This window comes from Pseudorasbora parva, chromosome 19 (assembly GCF_024679245.1).
Source record: "Pseudorasbora parva isolate DD20220531a chromosome 19, ASM2467924v1, whole genome shotgun sequence".
In the NCBI taxonomy this organism is placed as follows: domain Eukaryota; kingdom Metazoa; phylum Chordata; class Actinopteri; order Cypriniformes; family Gobionidae; genus Pseudorasbora; species Pseudorasbora parva.
The window spans coordinates 7,336,349-7,351,762 of record NC_090190.1 but is presented as its reverse complement, the minus strand read 5'-3'; the positions used below and the strand labels follow the sequence as shown (position 1 = coordinate 7,351,762).

General features: G+C 37.9%; 1 protein-coding gene across 4 annotated transcripts in view; it reads right to left on the bottom strand.

Moving 5' to 3' along the window:
* The window catches only part of adgrb2 (adhesion G protein-coupled receptor B2), a 394,976-nt gene extending 380,407 nt beyond the window's left edge, over nt 1-14,569 (bottom strand). For 2 of the 4 annotated variants that reach the window (XM_067426445.1, XM_067426446.1), the window contains exon 1: nt 13,711-14,567. The gene's annotated coding sequence lies outside the window, so the exon portion shown is untranslated. Of the gene's footprint in view, nt 1-12,845; nt 12,966-13,710 lie in introns of those variants that run through there. The other 2 variants (XM_067426444.1, XM_067426443.1) reach the window with 2 other exon arrangements.
* Nucleotides 14,570-15,414: the final 845 nt, after the last annotated feature.

Genomic DNA, 15,414 nt, shown 5'->3' with positions numbered 1-15,414 from the left:
TATGATTTTTGGATAAACGGTTCAGAAGTTATAAGCCAAAATAGCCATTTTTGCTATCTCCTGACCAGTAGGTGGCGCTCCGTCGAAACACTGCATGTTGCCTCAGGTCATGCTTGTGATGACACGTACCAAGTTTGGTTTTAATACGACATAGCGTTGCGGCGATATAGCCTTTAGTGTGTTTTCGCAAGCGCTGCCTAAAATTTGTTCGCGCGGTTATCAAAAACGATTTGACGAATCAACTTGAATTCCATAACTTTTTGTCAGCATGGTCTGAAGATGATTTGTTTCAATTTTAGTGAAAATCGGAGGAACGGCCTAGGAGGAGTTCGAAAAAGTAGGTTTTTAAGAAAATTCAAAATGGTGGAAAAAATTGCATTCGAATCGACTTGAGCCAAGGAATCAGAGGAAAAAAATAATTTTGTTTCTATCCCTTATGGTTCAAAAGTTATTAGCATAAACATGAGTGAAACTTTGGATAGTTGGTGGCGCTAGAAGTAAGGGTTTAGAGACTCCAAATTTGGTCTGTTTACTATTGGTACTGACCTCTATCAGTGTATCAAATTTCATAACTTTCCCACAAACTGTTCTATGGGCTGCCATAGACTTCCATGGCGGAATAATAATAATAAGAAATCTAACAATTTCAAGAGGGGTTCCGCACCTTCGGTGCCTGGCCCCTAATAAAATGTTAATGGGCAAAAATAAATAAATAAATACTTAAGAGTGTCAGGAGAAAATGAATGACCAACCATTTAAAGAACATTCTTCCAAAATTGGAAAATAAAGATGATGGTTTAATTTTCGTCTTGACTGACTGTGAGTGAAATCAGCCAATAATTGACCAGTTTAGATCACTACATCAGCCATGTCTGCTTAGCACAATTTTCTCCCAAGAAATTTCCCATGGGCTTTTAAAATAGTGGTTTTCAATTCGAGGAAAGTGTTAGTGGATTTGAATAGACTTTCAATTAAATTTGCTTCGTAACTTATTCAGTCATACAGTACCTCAAATGTGAACTTTGACATCTAAAATGTAAAACGTTTTTAAATAAGGACTACAACTACAAGAAGAATGAAATTCACAAACTCAACAAATCAGACAACTGTGTCAACTATTGTAGAAGAATAAAAAAATAATAAAAAAAAGAAAGTAGCTTCGAGTAATTGTGTCCTTACAATGTTAAAAGGGAATTACTTTAAAAATGCTTAAATCTCAAAGGAATTCCTATCGGGAATTAATGATCAATAATTAGCCTTTTGGTTAGCCAACAAACCCGACATCACGACTCTCTACAGCAGATGTCTTGTAATAATCAAGTTTTAATGCAGCACTCTTCCTAATGAAATTATTTCCTAATCCTGTTCATAGGTGCTCAATACAGTTTACGTTGCTACAGTGAGCGTAACTATCTGTTCAAAAAGCAGTTTAAATCATTAGCATCGTGGTCTTCCCACGCACAATAGTTGATCTCTGTGATAGGTTTTCACAGAAGGCTATAGTGAATATGCATAAATGACTCTTGGTTGCAGCAGGAAGGAAGATGAGACCTGTACAGTGTTGCTGAAGTTACTTTAGCCCATGTTGCTACAGTCTGCAACCACATTAACATAATTGTTGCAGGGCCTTTCAAGATCCAGTTAGATTATTACAAGCTAAATGCTAATCACTTAGCACAGGGACTTTGACATTATAAAGCATCATGATGATGATGATATTGCATCTCGACTTTTTACACAGACCACATAAGACTTCTGCTGGGAGCTCGATGTACAAACACAAAGTGCGTCTGCTGCCAGTAGCTTAAGCTACACAGCATTCTGTGTACATTTAATTACTGAAAGTGGTTGCTGTAAAAATGCTTTACAGGACAAACAGTTTATCAAAGCATCATTTACTGAATTGGGTTGGCTCCAGGGGCATGTTCATGCATGTACACAGGATTCACTCCTGCTTGATCTTAATAAACCGCCACTAATCTGTACATGCCAAAGCTGGAGCTAAATAAGTGTTTGGGGAATTGCTGACACTAACCAAAATATTAGCTATAGCAGGAAGATGCTAGTCAAAGTCACTCAGAGAAGATAAAGCGACCAGACGTGCACAGTACAATCAGAAGAACAATTCATATAGGAAAAGTAATCATATAATAGGTCATCCTTTTTGCAATCTACTGTGAGCGTATATATAACAAAAGGAACCTGTGAACCCCTGGAGAGGGGCAGGTAATAACTGTAAAGTGAAAGAGTATGATCTAATGGTTTTTCTGTTCCTTCGCTAACTGGGAACTATGAAGCTAAATAAAACAGCTCAACAGAAACATTAAATAAGTCTAGCAAGGGTGTGAGCAAATCAGATAAATACTGACACTAGGGGCCATATTTACTAACAGCCTGCGCTAACACAAACCCTCTTTTAGCATTAAAAAAATTACTTTCAGGACTAAAGACACGCAGTGAAAAATTAGCGCTGAAAAGGAGTGGACTGGGTTATTTTTGCAGCTGACCTTATTGCATATGTATTTGAAGGAGTTTCCCTTTCAGATGTAAGATTTATGGGAGGAGAGGATATAAATTAATCATTTAAGGTGATTAAACATATAAACCAGACGCTAATTTGCACTGCTTTAGGTAGATCATTATGGAAATCATCCGGCTGCGTCTGTGCGCTTCAATAAATCACATATAGAATTATAGAAATTAGAATCTGTGTTTTTATTTATTTACTACGCTTTCGCGCTAATTTGCCCCGTTTAATAAATCTGGCCCTTGGCGAACCAATGAAAGCCTGTTTCCACCCCAGAGTAAAAATAATAGTACAAAATTAAGAATCAAGTTAAGAAACAAGTCTGGCAACTTTGTCTGTGACGTTACGTCTCACAATGTGACTTTAAAGCTACACACTGTAACTTTTTTAGTTTATTCTTAGCTAAAATCACTTAGTTCTTTCAAAAATATATGTGCTCATTAATGTATATTTACTTCTTTCAAGTAATAATGCAGTCTCGTAATTTTATAATATACCATTGAAAATACATACGGGTGAGGGTTCGGCTGGCGGTCGCCATGTTGCTCCTCCATCTTGAAAGTACATTTGCCAAAGAGGGACATACCCGTAAATTCAAGCTTCGCTTTTCGCGTTTTTACACTCGATGGCACCGTGTCGAATGTGAAGAGGAGGATTGCTCGAGGCTGCTATATGATGATGGAGGATCACTCTTAAGCACTGAGTGCACACTGCACATCGGACCCGCAATATTCCCGGAACATTGCCGGGTCGCCTTCTGTGTGAAAGCAACCACGTCCCGGAATTGATTACCGAATTCGACCCGGGTCGGGGACCTAGTAACATTGCGGAATATGTATCAGAGTCGCCAAGGAAGCGGAAAAGAGAATTAAGACGGCAACGCGACAGGCAAATCAACAAGACAAAAGTAAATATTGGAGTGGCCTTTCCAAGATGGAAAGAGCTCATGAGGAGCAACGATTTTAAAAAGAACGCCGATGTTGCCTGCTTTCTTCTCGACAGGTAATATTAATTCAGCCTATTTGTGTATATTGAAAGTTTTATTGTTGCTTGGCTAATTATATCATGGTGTGCTGTGCATAACACTACGTCGAACGACGTCTAGGATAGTTTTCCTCGCGTCAATGATGAAAAAGTATTGTTTACCTTATAACATAAATCCGTGTTCTATGACGGATAACATGAGATTAATATTTTAATTGCATTATAATTTGTTTGCCTTACGCTAGTGGTGTTGTACAATATACAGAATAACGATAGCACTGATAAAAGTTACTTTACTAAGAGCTTGCATTCGTCTGGGAACCTGATAGCTGATGTTAGCAATGAACTGGTTAAAAATAACGAAAACTATTATTCATTTTACATAGATTAATTTGATCATAGATCATTTGGTAAATTAAATAACTGCAAATTATTATAGTTTTCAAAAATTACCTCATCACTTGAGTTGAAGTAACACTCACCGAAGAGGTCGAACTGAAAGCCATGACTAAATCGGCCACCGTAGGAGTTGAAACGAAATCGAAATTGAGAGGAGCAGAAACTATTATTCACTGGATGGTCATATACCTTTTCACCACTAGATGGGGGAAAATATCACACAGTGCAGCTTTAAATCTCAAAATGTAACTTTTTCAACTATTTATTTAAGGGTGAACAGCAATTAACACATTATTTTATTTTTTATTCATGCCATAGTTACACCATGGTGATAGGTGGATGAGGAATTACTATAATTGGTGTCATATTAACATTTTTGGCAATTTATAGGCATCCCCCAAGCAAACGGTGCATCTGTATGAGATAAATGCCTTTTTAGCTCTCATATTAAACATCAGAATGCATGTTACCTACTGTATATCCTCTAGCTATTCATTTCCTGCCTCAGTTGTAGTGAGTGAAACAAATATAACTTGAGTAAATACAATTAGATAAAGACAAAACTACTAAATCAGTTTGTCAAATCATCCAGATATCTAAAAAGAAAACCATGTAAACAGCTTTCTTTTTTATGGCAAGTGATTTTCTGTTTGTCTTAATTAGAGATTTGTTCATTGTGAAATCTGATTAACTCTGATTTGTTTTGAACAACAGCTGTCTTGTTCGAAAATATATTGGTGTACAGTTTTTTTTTTTACTACCACCATTTTTTTGCCTGTTCATACTTCTCTTTTAATGCACCTTTAGTACATTTCACAGTCAGCTGCTCAACTGCTGAAGAGACATTATACATGTCCTCTTTGCTCTGCATTCATTGCTAGTCAATAACAAAATATAGTAAGTAAAATAAAAAAATAAATAAAAATGGCAGTAATCAATCACAGAGCATGCCGAATGACAAATACAAAGTGACCCTCTATGATACCCGACTATTGAACTGTCAGGAAGTGGAATTCAGAGCTCGGAGTCAAACACAAAATGAGAGATTGAGTTTGACCATAAAAATACAGCGACGGGAAAAAGCCATCAAGAACTTGTGTCGCTTCAAAGTCTCAGGGGTTCTCCCGTACAACGGCACAGAGGCTTAGAGACAAAGAATCAATACAATCTGTGAGGTTTTAACTTTCTCTCTTGGCTGGACATAATGGAAAAAAACATTACATAAAAGCAAATATTGCTCCCGGGCAGCGTGCTGAAACCGCAGAGTGCACCACTACAAGTCCTGGAGTCACCGGAGGACTGAGAAAGATGATGACAGCTCCAAATGGTTGACCAGAGGACAACAACGACAGATACTTGCATTAAAAAGCCCGTCATATCAGTCCATGACTGTGTTCTGACTTACTTACAAATGGCTTATCAAAAGGTCACTGCACTCATAGCTGGGTTATATCTTAAGGGATAGTATAATTCTGTCATGATTTCGAACCCGTTTTACTTTTTTTATTTTATTTTTTGGAACTCAAAAAATATTTCTGTGTACTTTTGTTCATGCAATGGAAGTCAATGGGGTTCCTATGAGTCATACAGGTCATACATATCATAGGGTTTTCTAAACAGCAGTTCATTTGATAACAGTAACCATTTCAACAAATCCATTCAGCTTTAGAGGGCCCTGCACACAAAATTGCCCACTACAAATATTGACACATGAAGATGGGTGGAAGCCAGTGGCACCCTGTTGATCGCAGCATCTGTGTCTCGAAAAAGCAGACTTCCAGCTTTACACGATGACATGAACAATAGAAGTCGAGCTAGATTTGGCTTTCCCAAATGATCAAGTTTTTGGGGCCGAGAGCTGATAATAACAGATAAGGCAGCTGTGCTGGAGGACAACAGACAGGAAAGCCTGCTGAAGCACAGACAAGAGGCTAAAGCGCATTTGTCAGGCGGCATTGCTCACCAGGGCTTTCCTAGCCAGTGAATGCGAGCTGACAGTGTTTGCAAGAATTAAAACATCACGCTTTATCTCACTGCCTAAACGTGATATATCATATTTTCAGCGAGGCGCCTCACAAACGAGCGGGGCTGGTGTATGGTCCAAAGCGGAAATGGGAGGGGTAGTTTTCTGAAACAATGCGGCGGCCAGAGACCACTCAACCAGGCAAGACCAAGCTGTTGCCTGGCTTATGATCCATATCACCTACGTCCCATCACATGCAGGAGACGGTGAGGGGCATCAGTCTCTCTTACAGGATTGTGCTGTTCATGCAGAGCCTGCGATATCCCACCTGATTTTTAGAGGCAACACACACATTAGAGCAATGGTTCTCAAGGCCTCCCAATGTACAAGATAAGTCCTCTCTCTAATGACTTTTAGCATTTAATTTGAACATGGCTCTTAAAGGGGCTGGAATAATTGATGTATTAGACACATTTCCCAACTTCCTAGGTTGTCTATGAAAGCCTGAAGACTGATTTTTATGTGAAGGACTTGGGCTCACATCCAAAGGATGTGACGGTTACACGCGCTCATGAGAGCCTTTCTTCCATTCTATGACACATTCTTATAAAGCTTACACAATGGGGATGATACCGAAAGAGCCATTCTGTACTGTAATGTCAATAGCTGGGTTTCCATTCAAACAAGTTGTTCGAGTGGATGATGGCGGTATTGGTAATTTAGTAATCCACAGTAAATAAGACTCCCTTAGATTGACCTTCAAGTTGTTTCAAACCTGTATGAATTTCTTCCTTCAGCTGAACACAAGGGAAGATTTTTTTGAAGATTGTCAGTAACCAAACAGGTAACTGGAACCAACCAAAATACTATGGAAATCAATGGTTCCAGTTAACTGTTTGGTTACTGACATTCTTCAAAAAATATTTCCTTGTGTTCAGCTGAAGAAAGAAATTCATACAGGTTTGAAACAACTTGAGGGTGAGTAAAGGATGACAGAATTTTCATTTTAAAGTGAACTATCCCTTTAATGTGGCTTGAGAAAGTGGTATTAAAAGACTTAACTCGGTAAACACCAAACTACATGTAAAGAAAAGCAGATGAGTCCAGAATATGAACACAACACGTTTAACACGTTAGAAGTTTTCCTCCCATAGAAAAAACAAGAAAACTGCAATAATGACGCTTAATAATGGACCAAAAGTTATAAAAAAGACAATATGTTATTATTAATAAAACACAAGGCAGGTTTAGAGATTCGCAAAAACACAATTCTGTACTCACACTTATGCTAAGGTTCACACCGAACACGGATTGAGCGTCACAAATCCGCTGGTGCATCAGAAGCGAGTTGGACGCCCATATAAAGCAAGAAATGTGTGCTAGGTAGCTGTCTGTTTTCAAGATGGTTGATGCAGGGTCGACAACTGGGCTACAAAGTGAAATGTGTATTTAAAACCCAGGTTGCCCGAACTCCTCACAGACACTCTTCCAAATAATCTTCCGAGGTCTTTTCTATTCTTGTCTCTCTAGAAATATGAACTTGTGTCATATAGCTTCGTATGACTGCTAACCGACATGCCATCCTCAATAAACCCGTCTCCGGCATGATGACTCCAATATTCCTATTTTTGTTTAATCGATGCATCATCTTCAATATAGCCTTGAAGATGTACTTCAATATAACTTGAACTTTTGAATATTCTAAAATGATTTCTGACCTGTACGGTTGCGTGGATAATAATCATACACTGTTTGTATACTAGGCCAGAGGAGAACTGAGCCTGGTTTCTTCCAGGGTTTATTTTTCTCCATCATGCCCTGATGGAGTTTTGGTTTCTTGCCACTGTCGCCTTTGGCTTGGCTTGCTCAATTGGAGACACAAAAAATTCGATCTAAGTTTTCAACTAAATATCCAAATAGAATGTATTACTAAATTAACTGTTTCATCACTGATCTGCCCACATTTTCGCTATATGATAAATTGAAATGAGCTGATGACATCACTGTTTTCTCCAGCAACTGTACTGCTGAATTGTTGCAATATTTTCAGATTAAACACTGTGAGGCTGCTTTGAAACAATCGTCATTGTAAAAGCACTATATGAATAAAGTTGACTTGTCTTGACTTGACTAACCGCCAATATCAATCGCTCCCCCATGTTGAATGAATGACTCTGGCTCATGATTGGTTGCGTAAAAAGCATCAAATAAAAACTCTCACGCAAGGCAATCAATTCGCCTCTCTTACGCAAACTGGACATGTACATAAAGCGAACTTGCATGTTAAACGCGTCTATCGCGTCTATCAGGACCTGGAAATCACTCGCTCAAGACGCTCAATTTACGTTCGGTGTGAAGCATTAAATTGTCATAAACACAGAGAGAGAACTATTTCAACAAGCTCTTTCACCCTGAACTAAAATATGTGTTCTTTCGAAATAATCTGGGCTAATCTGCTTTTCTGGTTTGAATTTTGGCCTATTAATATCATCATTAAACCACATTAGGAGGAACGCATGCAGCCCATACCTACACTTTCAGCTGGGTGGACGGCGTCATGATGTTTGGTGCAAAAGTATTTCCAGTGTTTGTTTTGTTTGTTTGTTCGTTTTTTTATTTCTAAGCAAAGACCTTCATCTTGAGTATATCGGGACACTGAATCACGTTCAATCTCTTGCACGAGTGCAAGCACAAGCAATAAGCTGCTGGCTGCAGTTCACCAAACAGCCACCGGTGTTGCTAATAAAAAGGGTTTCGGAATTTTTCATAGACAATTTAAGTTAGGATGCAATAATTTTTTTTTTTTTTTCAAGTAATGGCCAATGTCAGATAAATGTCTGATTTATTATTATTAATAATAATTAAAATTAATCATTTTAAATGTGCCAAGTGAATCTATGCATCAGAATAGCTTGCATTTCACATTATGTACAATATATGTAAAAACTATGTTCAAAATTAAAATGTTTGAGATCGGTTTAATTGTAATTAACATTAGATTTTAAATATTATTTTAAAATTGAATTTTTTAAAAAGTTTTTTTTTTTTTTTTTTTTTTTTTTATTCTTTAAAAAAAAAGAATAAATGAATACAAAAATTGGGGAAATGAGTTTGCGTAATTATCTTATATCGACCAAAACAAAAACTTCAGCCAATGACCAATATTGCTGATATTGTGCATTCCTACCATTAAATGTAGACTAAAATAAATACTATCTGCAGCTGATCTTGTAATACTAAAAAGAGAAAACAGTTGTATGTACGTTTGACAAATTAACTAGGTTATGCTCAATATCAAATACATGAATAAAATGCAGGATATCATTAATGAGACCTAAAGAAAGCAGGAATGGATTCATATTAAGGATCAGTATGTACCACTCTGCAGGACTGGGCAGCTGTGGAATTAAACCAACGATTTGCAAAACCACAAATTTTCATAATCGATTAGTCAGTCGGCTCTCTGAACGAGCACTGTGTCTGTGTTCAGGAAGCCCTGTATAATAAGCCTACATTGTGTTGACTAGCCTCCAATCAGACACGTTCCAGACACTAAAGTAAGTGTGGTCCTTCAATAAGGTGATTCAGCATATACTATAACCTTGTGTTGAACAAAACCATTGAAGTGCAATGCAAAGCGGCTCAAAACCACTTAAGTGCATCCCGAATACAGAATGCTACGCTTCAATGTAATCTCGGTGCACGGACTCATGGGATTTCCCTTGCTCAGCATTCAAAAGATCATAACTGTTAGATCAGAAATATTGTTGGTGCACAACATCCAGTTCATGGCATCCAACAGTGCTTTGAGTCTTTGTTCTACTGTGTTCGTTTGCAATATTCCTACAAACAACGCGGGATTGGGTATCACATCATGAATAATCAGCAATTACACTGAATAAACTGTCCTTTGTTCTCTCATAACACCTCAAATACAAACCTATGGATTTTGCATAACATTTTCATTTTTTATCAAGCTAAATGTTAGCATGCTAACATCACACTATAAGCATGCCAACACACTTACTAAGTTTTGACCTGACATTTCCATAGACTTGGGCGGCATTACTTAGTTTATGATGTTGAGGGAAAGAACTCATTCGAATGAATGCGCGGAGACCTTGTTAGATGTTTTATCTTTACTTCTTTTTAATGATTACGATAGATTTTTGCTGGGCGCAATGCAGAAAAGTTGCTGTGTGGCGTTCTGCACTTAAATCTTAAGTTTTATATACTGCCGAATAACAGATGGAGTTATTTGTCAATTCCGAAAGCCTGTTCAATACGTCCATTACAATTAAACATTTGCACTACGTGATGACGTATTATTGTAAAGATGAAAACATAAGAGATTTAATTACTGCAAAAGTTTGTTTAAGAAAAACCCATAATTTGTCACATGACTCGATCTGCGTCCAAAACGCAGCCAACTTATCATTGAAGCAGTCTTTACGCAAGTTGTCACATAGCACGCGAGGTTATTAATGTACAATACATTCAAAAGTCTTCGTTATTTTTTTATGGGAATGGATGGACTCATGGTTTTGCTTCAGACAAGCTGATGTAGTCACATTACATGTGACATTTTACACTTGAATGACAGGTTCTCGTTAGAATAGATGCTGCTCCCCCAAATATTAATAGCCTACTTCATAAATCATCCAGTTATTCGATGAAGCCAGTTGCTATAAAAAAGCAAAAATGTTTTTTTTTAATACACTGTAAAAAATTATATGTTCAATAAGTCATGACAACATATGTTTTTTCATTGTTTTAACTCATCAAAATAAGTTAAGAAAAGTTAAACTTGTTTTTATTAGTTATACAAGATGTAACTTATTTTTTTAAAGTCAGTTTAACATAATTTAAGTTGAAATAACTTAAACATCCAAGTCGATTGTACTGCAAAAGTTCAAAATTTGCCTTTTTTTACAGTGTAGGCAAGTAATATTTGTGGGAGCAGGATGCATTTTGACGATAAAAATGACACCTCTGGCCATTGCGTTGAATTGTTTTTCCAGTCACAGATACTGCACAGACAATCTGACCCAATGCGGCTCAGTTTTTCTATGTATCTTGCTCTGTCCAGTGGCAAAAGTGATTCTAAATAGGCTATACTGGGCTATACTCCATGCATTTCCAGTGTGGATGAATGGACTGTTTTCCCCCTCGCCACACCCCCAGCTATGATACGACGCCAACCAAGTCTATCTCCCTTTAAAATGAACCACTGCTAAAAATATTAAAAAGTTGACCTCACTAATTGGCTAATTGTTGGGGGAATTGTTGATCCTGGCCGATCCCTAAATGGAAAACTCAGGAGTGTACACACCGATCTCTACATTTAAAAAATGCATTTCCACCAATCAATTTCATTTCAGTTTACATCTAGTATATTATTATTAATATTATTAGTATTATTATTATTATTATTATTTTAGCTTTATTAATAAAGTTGGGTCATTTTGATATTTGATATTTTGATAACTTATTTTTAAAACTTCTTGCAACTTTGAAGTTTGCAGAGTCTCCCTGGTTGGGAACTGCATTAGAGGAAACATTACCGCACAAGTACACACATTTCATTTACATCTAGCTGTGTATGAGAGACCAAATTCAATCCCTGTTATCACACGGCTACAGGTTTAGTACAGGTTGAATCCAACTGGATTGCATGCCAGGCATAAATAGACATAAACTGATCAACTTAGCATAAATGCCTCTCACACACATCACGCTAAAGGTATTATCCCCAGCCGCCTGTAGACCGGTTTTATTTCTCATTAATTAGCCAAGCTTAACCCTTAAATGGTGTCTGCATACTTAGAGACATTTGAGAGGCTGGAAGGGGGAACAGTGAGAGAGTGAGTGGGCCTAATTTCTGAGTAAAAAGAAGTTCCTGCATACTTTATTCAGGTTATGCAACTTATAAAAACTATGGTGTCAACTTACCACCTTTATCTGAAAGTAACATGGCAACATGCCGTGCAAAGGCCACTGACCTTGAGGTAAATGTCCCCATCTTTTACCACAGGCATACAGGACACCCCCACAGTGCGGAGGGCCCCCTCACGGCGTTATGAGCCAATTATAGTTGTTACACTTCCATATCTAGAACTATTTTTCTCTACATAGGAGCTGTATCAAGCTGTGTGAATCCGTGTGCTTACTGATTTTTAGTGCGGCATAGAGCATTAATGTATGTACACACAATCACAATGATAAAATGTAGCACACACTCTAATGATGATTATAAGGATATCAAGATATGGCATAAAAAGTAAGGGTATAAGAATTAAAACTTGCTGCGGTGTACCAAAATGCCAGAAAACTAAATAACAGAAAATATTACCCAAAGTAACATCACTATATCCTATATTTCACTACCCACCTTATTTTTGATGTAATTTGATTATTTGATGTATTATTATTTTCAAATTGATTGTAGCTATAAGGCTTCCAGTGTCAGCCACTTTCAGATTTTTTAGCTGTATAAAAACAGCCCGCTGTGCAGCGAGACGTTGCAAAATGGTATTTAATATACATCTTTTTAAAACATAATCATAAGCAGTTTTAGCTTTGACTGCATTGTGTTATTATTATAATAATTTTAGCAGCTAACGAGCTGAAACCCCATTCACACTCACGGGAAATATCTTAGGTTACTTCTGATAAATAATTTAAAAATAACGTGGATAAATAAGAACCCTCGTACTCGACGTCACATCTTGTGGGCGGGGCCTCACGTCAAGGTGTTTGACATATTTGCCTTATCTCATTTTAAACGCAAATAATGATTTAATAGCAAGGCAGTTTCACGTTCATGTATATTAAAGGGTTAATGCACGTGTCCTTCGTGTGAGCTTCATTCCATTACACTCAAATCATAATGGACGTTGATTCCATCCATCAACTCTAGTAAAATCTACTTAAAGTGGCGGTATCTTGCGGAAAAATGCAAATGTAGCTCACCATCATCATCGTCATATAAGAGCAGAATATGTTATCGTAGTGGCTGCAGAAGAAACGGCGCTGAGCAGTTGTGAAGACGCGTTCAACAGATGGGCGACTGCTCTTCCTCACGGCCGCAGACCTGTACGGACAAGTCTAGCTTTGATTAATTAGCATAAAGCCTGGCCGGGAATGTTAATTGAAAGACAGCTGCATTGGCTTATTGACTAAACGATTATCAGTCTGTCGGTTATTGATGGAAACTGCGTTCTATTTTAAGTTGCGGCGTTAAAGGCAACTACAGCGGGCGCCAAATCACAGTTGTATCACCTTCAAATAACATTACAGTCGCGCGGTGACAGTAGAGACTGTCTTTAGACGTCGATATAGACAGAATATGACAAAATATGCAAAGGGAAATCAATAATAGGGGACAACGTATAGACACAATCCTCATAATCATGTTTTTTTCTTATAGTTTTTCCAATTTTCTATATCAGTAGCATCACTCAAAGCTCCCCATAAACGTGGTCTGAAGAATGCTATAGCCTATAAAACATTTTCTCATACATTAAGTTAATGGTCGATGCATGAATGGGAACGGCAACAGAGACATTGATCCTGAATGCATTTCTGTTCTAGTTGATAATGCTGATAATATAATAATAATGCACAGTGCACAAGATTCTGAAGAGAAAATAGGAGAGTTCACAGACGACACTTTCACATGCATATACCAACTTAAAGATCAAGTAAATGGACTCTTAAAGTGGTCAGTCTATGACAATACGTTGGTCTTTTAAACCATTCGAATGCACAGAATGTTGAACAACGCATTATCATATATTTTAAGACATAAAAAGAATGGGGGGAAGCAGTGACATACCTTGTCTCTGGCAGCAGTAGTTATTTTATATTTCCCGATTTGTTCCGTAGATGCAAATGCAATTTGCCATCCATGACACGACTCAGTTTGAGATTGAGTATCTTTCACCACAATCTACCCTCGCGAAAACGAACCCAAGCTATGTTCAGAGGATAAAGAAAACTGAGATAGCTAATAAATAACATTAGAATAAAGGGGGAATAATAAACCTAGTCAAACATAACAGCAAAAAAGAAGATAAAAGAAAGAAGGAAACAAGAAAAATGGGCAACATATAAAATAAAATGCGGTAGAAAACGAATAGACTTTAGTTCAAAAACTGAGGGCTCCAGTAATTCCACGCTGCGTCTCTGTATTCCAAACGAACTGAGTGCGCTCTGCAATGGAAAACGCCGTTCTATCCGTTTATTCCCAATCTGCTGCGGTTTTACTTCCAGGACTTCAACTTGCAGTAGCATCACTTACAACTGAGCGTCCGAGAGAATATGTATTTGCCTTCTCCCTTTCGGCTTCGGCAGAACGCTCTCTGTGCACTGGCATCCGAGCTATCGGAAAAGAACCGCCGCACTCAGTCAGGCGTCTGGATGCCCGCATTCACTGTAGCAGCGAGGAGGATAGAGGCGCGTTCACGCTCTTCGTTCTCAAGGGAGTAGGACGCGCGCGCTGGATACCTACGTCAGCCGGCGCGTTCTCCAAATAGAACGCCGTGGAACTTCACTCCGAATTCTGATGTGGCGATTCGATTTCGCGGCTAGGAATATGATTTCATGTTTTTATGCATTGAGGTTTGGCTTCCTCTCTGCCTGATGCTGCAACTGTTGTCGTCAAAAGGAGGCTGAAGTGAGTAGACAACTTGGCAGCAAAACGAACGCCGAACATGACATTGTGGGAGCCCTTCAGTTTCTTCACAGTCTAAATGTGTCAGGGGTAAAATAGTCTCGGAAGATATGCAGGGAATATTTGACAAGCTGTGGTAGGCTATCAAAGAGACACCAACCATATGATTAAACGTGTTGAAGCATTAAAAATATTGAAGCAGCACTTTGCAAGTTACAAAACTCAGCACTCTGGCATGGAATGATACAGCCTTTTATGTCCGTGAAGTAAGTTAAGTCTGTGCATCCGTCAGCATAAATTGGTCTGTAATAACCAGTATTTCGTAGGCAAAATCGCACTCTTTCATTTTGTACTGAATATTTTATGATCTGGGTGACATCAAATTTGAATCCACAGCTACTGTTTATTTGCTTAATTTAGCTTATTACAAACTTTTACCAGGCACAGTATGAGTAGAGACGAAAACGAAGGAAATTGCACTGGATTTAATCTGGCTGCTATAGGACAGAAAGTCCTGCTCTACAGGTAAAAGAGCCATCATAGAGGGAGACCAGTGTTGTGACAGGTCAGCAGAGATGTGGTTATGTCATCAATATAATTATTTAAGGGGATAGTTCACCTAAAAATGAAAATTACCCCATGACTTCTTCACCCTCAAGCTATGTGTATATGACATTCTTTCAGCAGAATACATTCAGAGTTATATTAAAAATGTATTGTCTCTTCCAAGGTTCCAAGTGAATGGCAGCTCTACATTTGAAGCCCAGAAAAGTGCATCCATCCATTATAAAAGTAATCCACACGACTCTGGGATGTTAGGCCTTCTGAAGTTAATCAATGTTTTTTTTTTTTTTTTTTTTTTTTTTT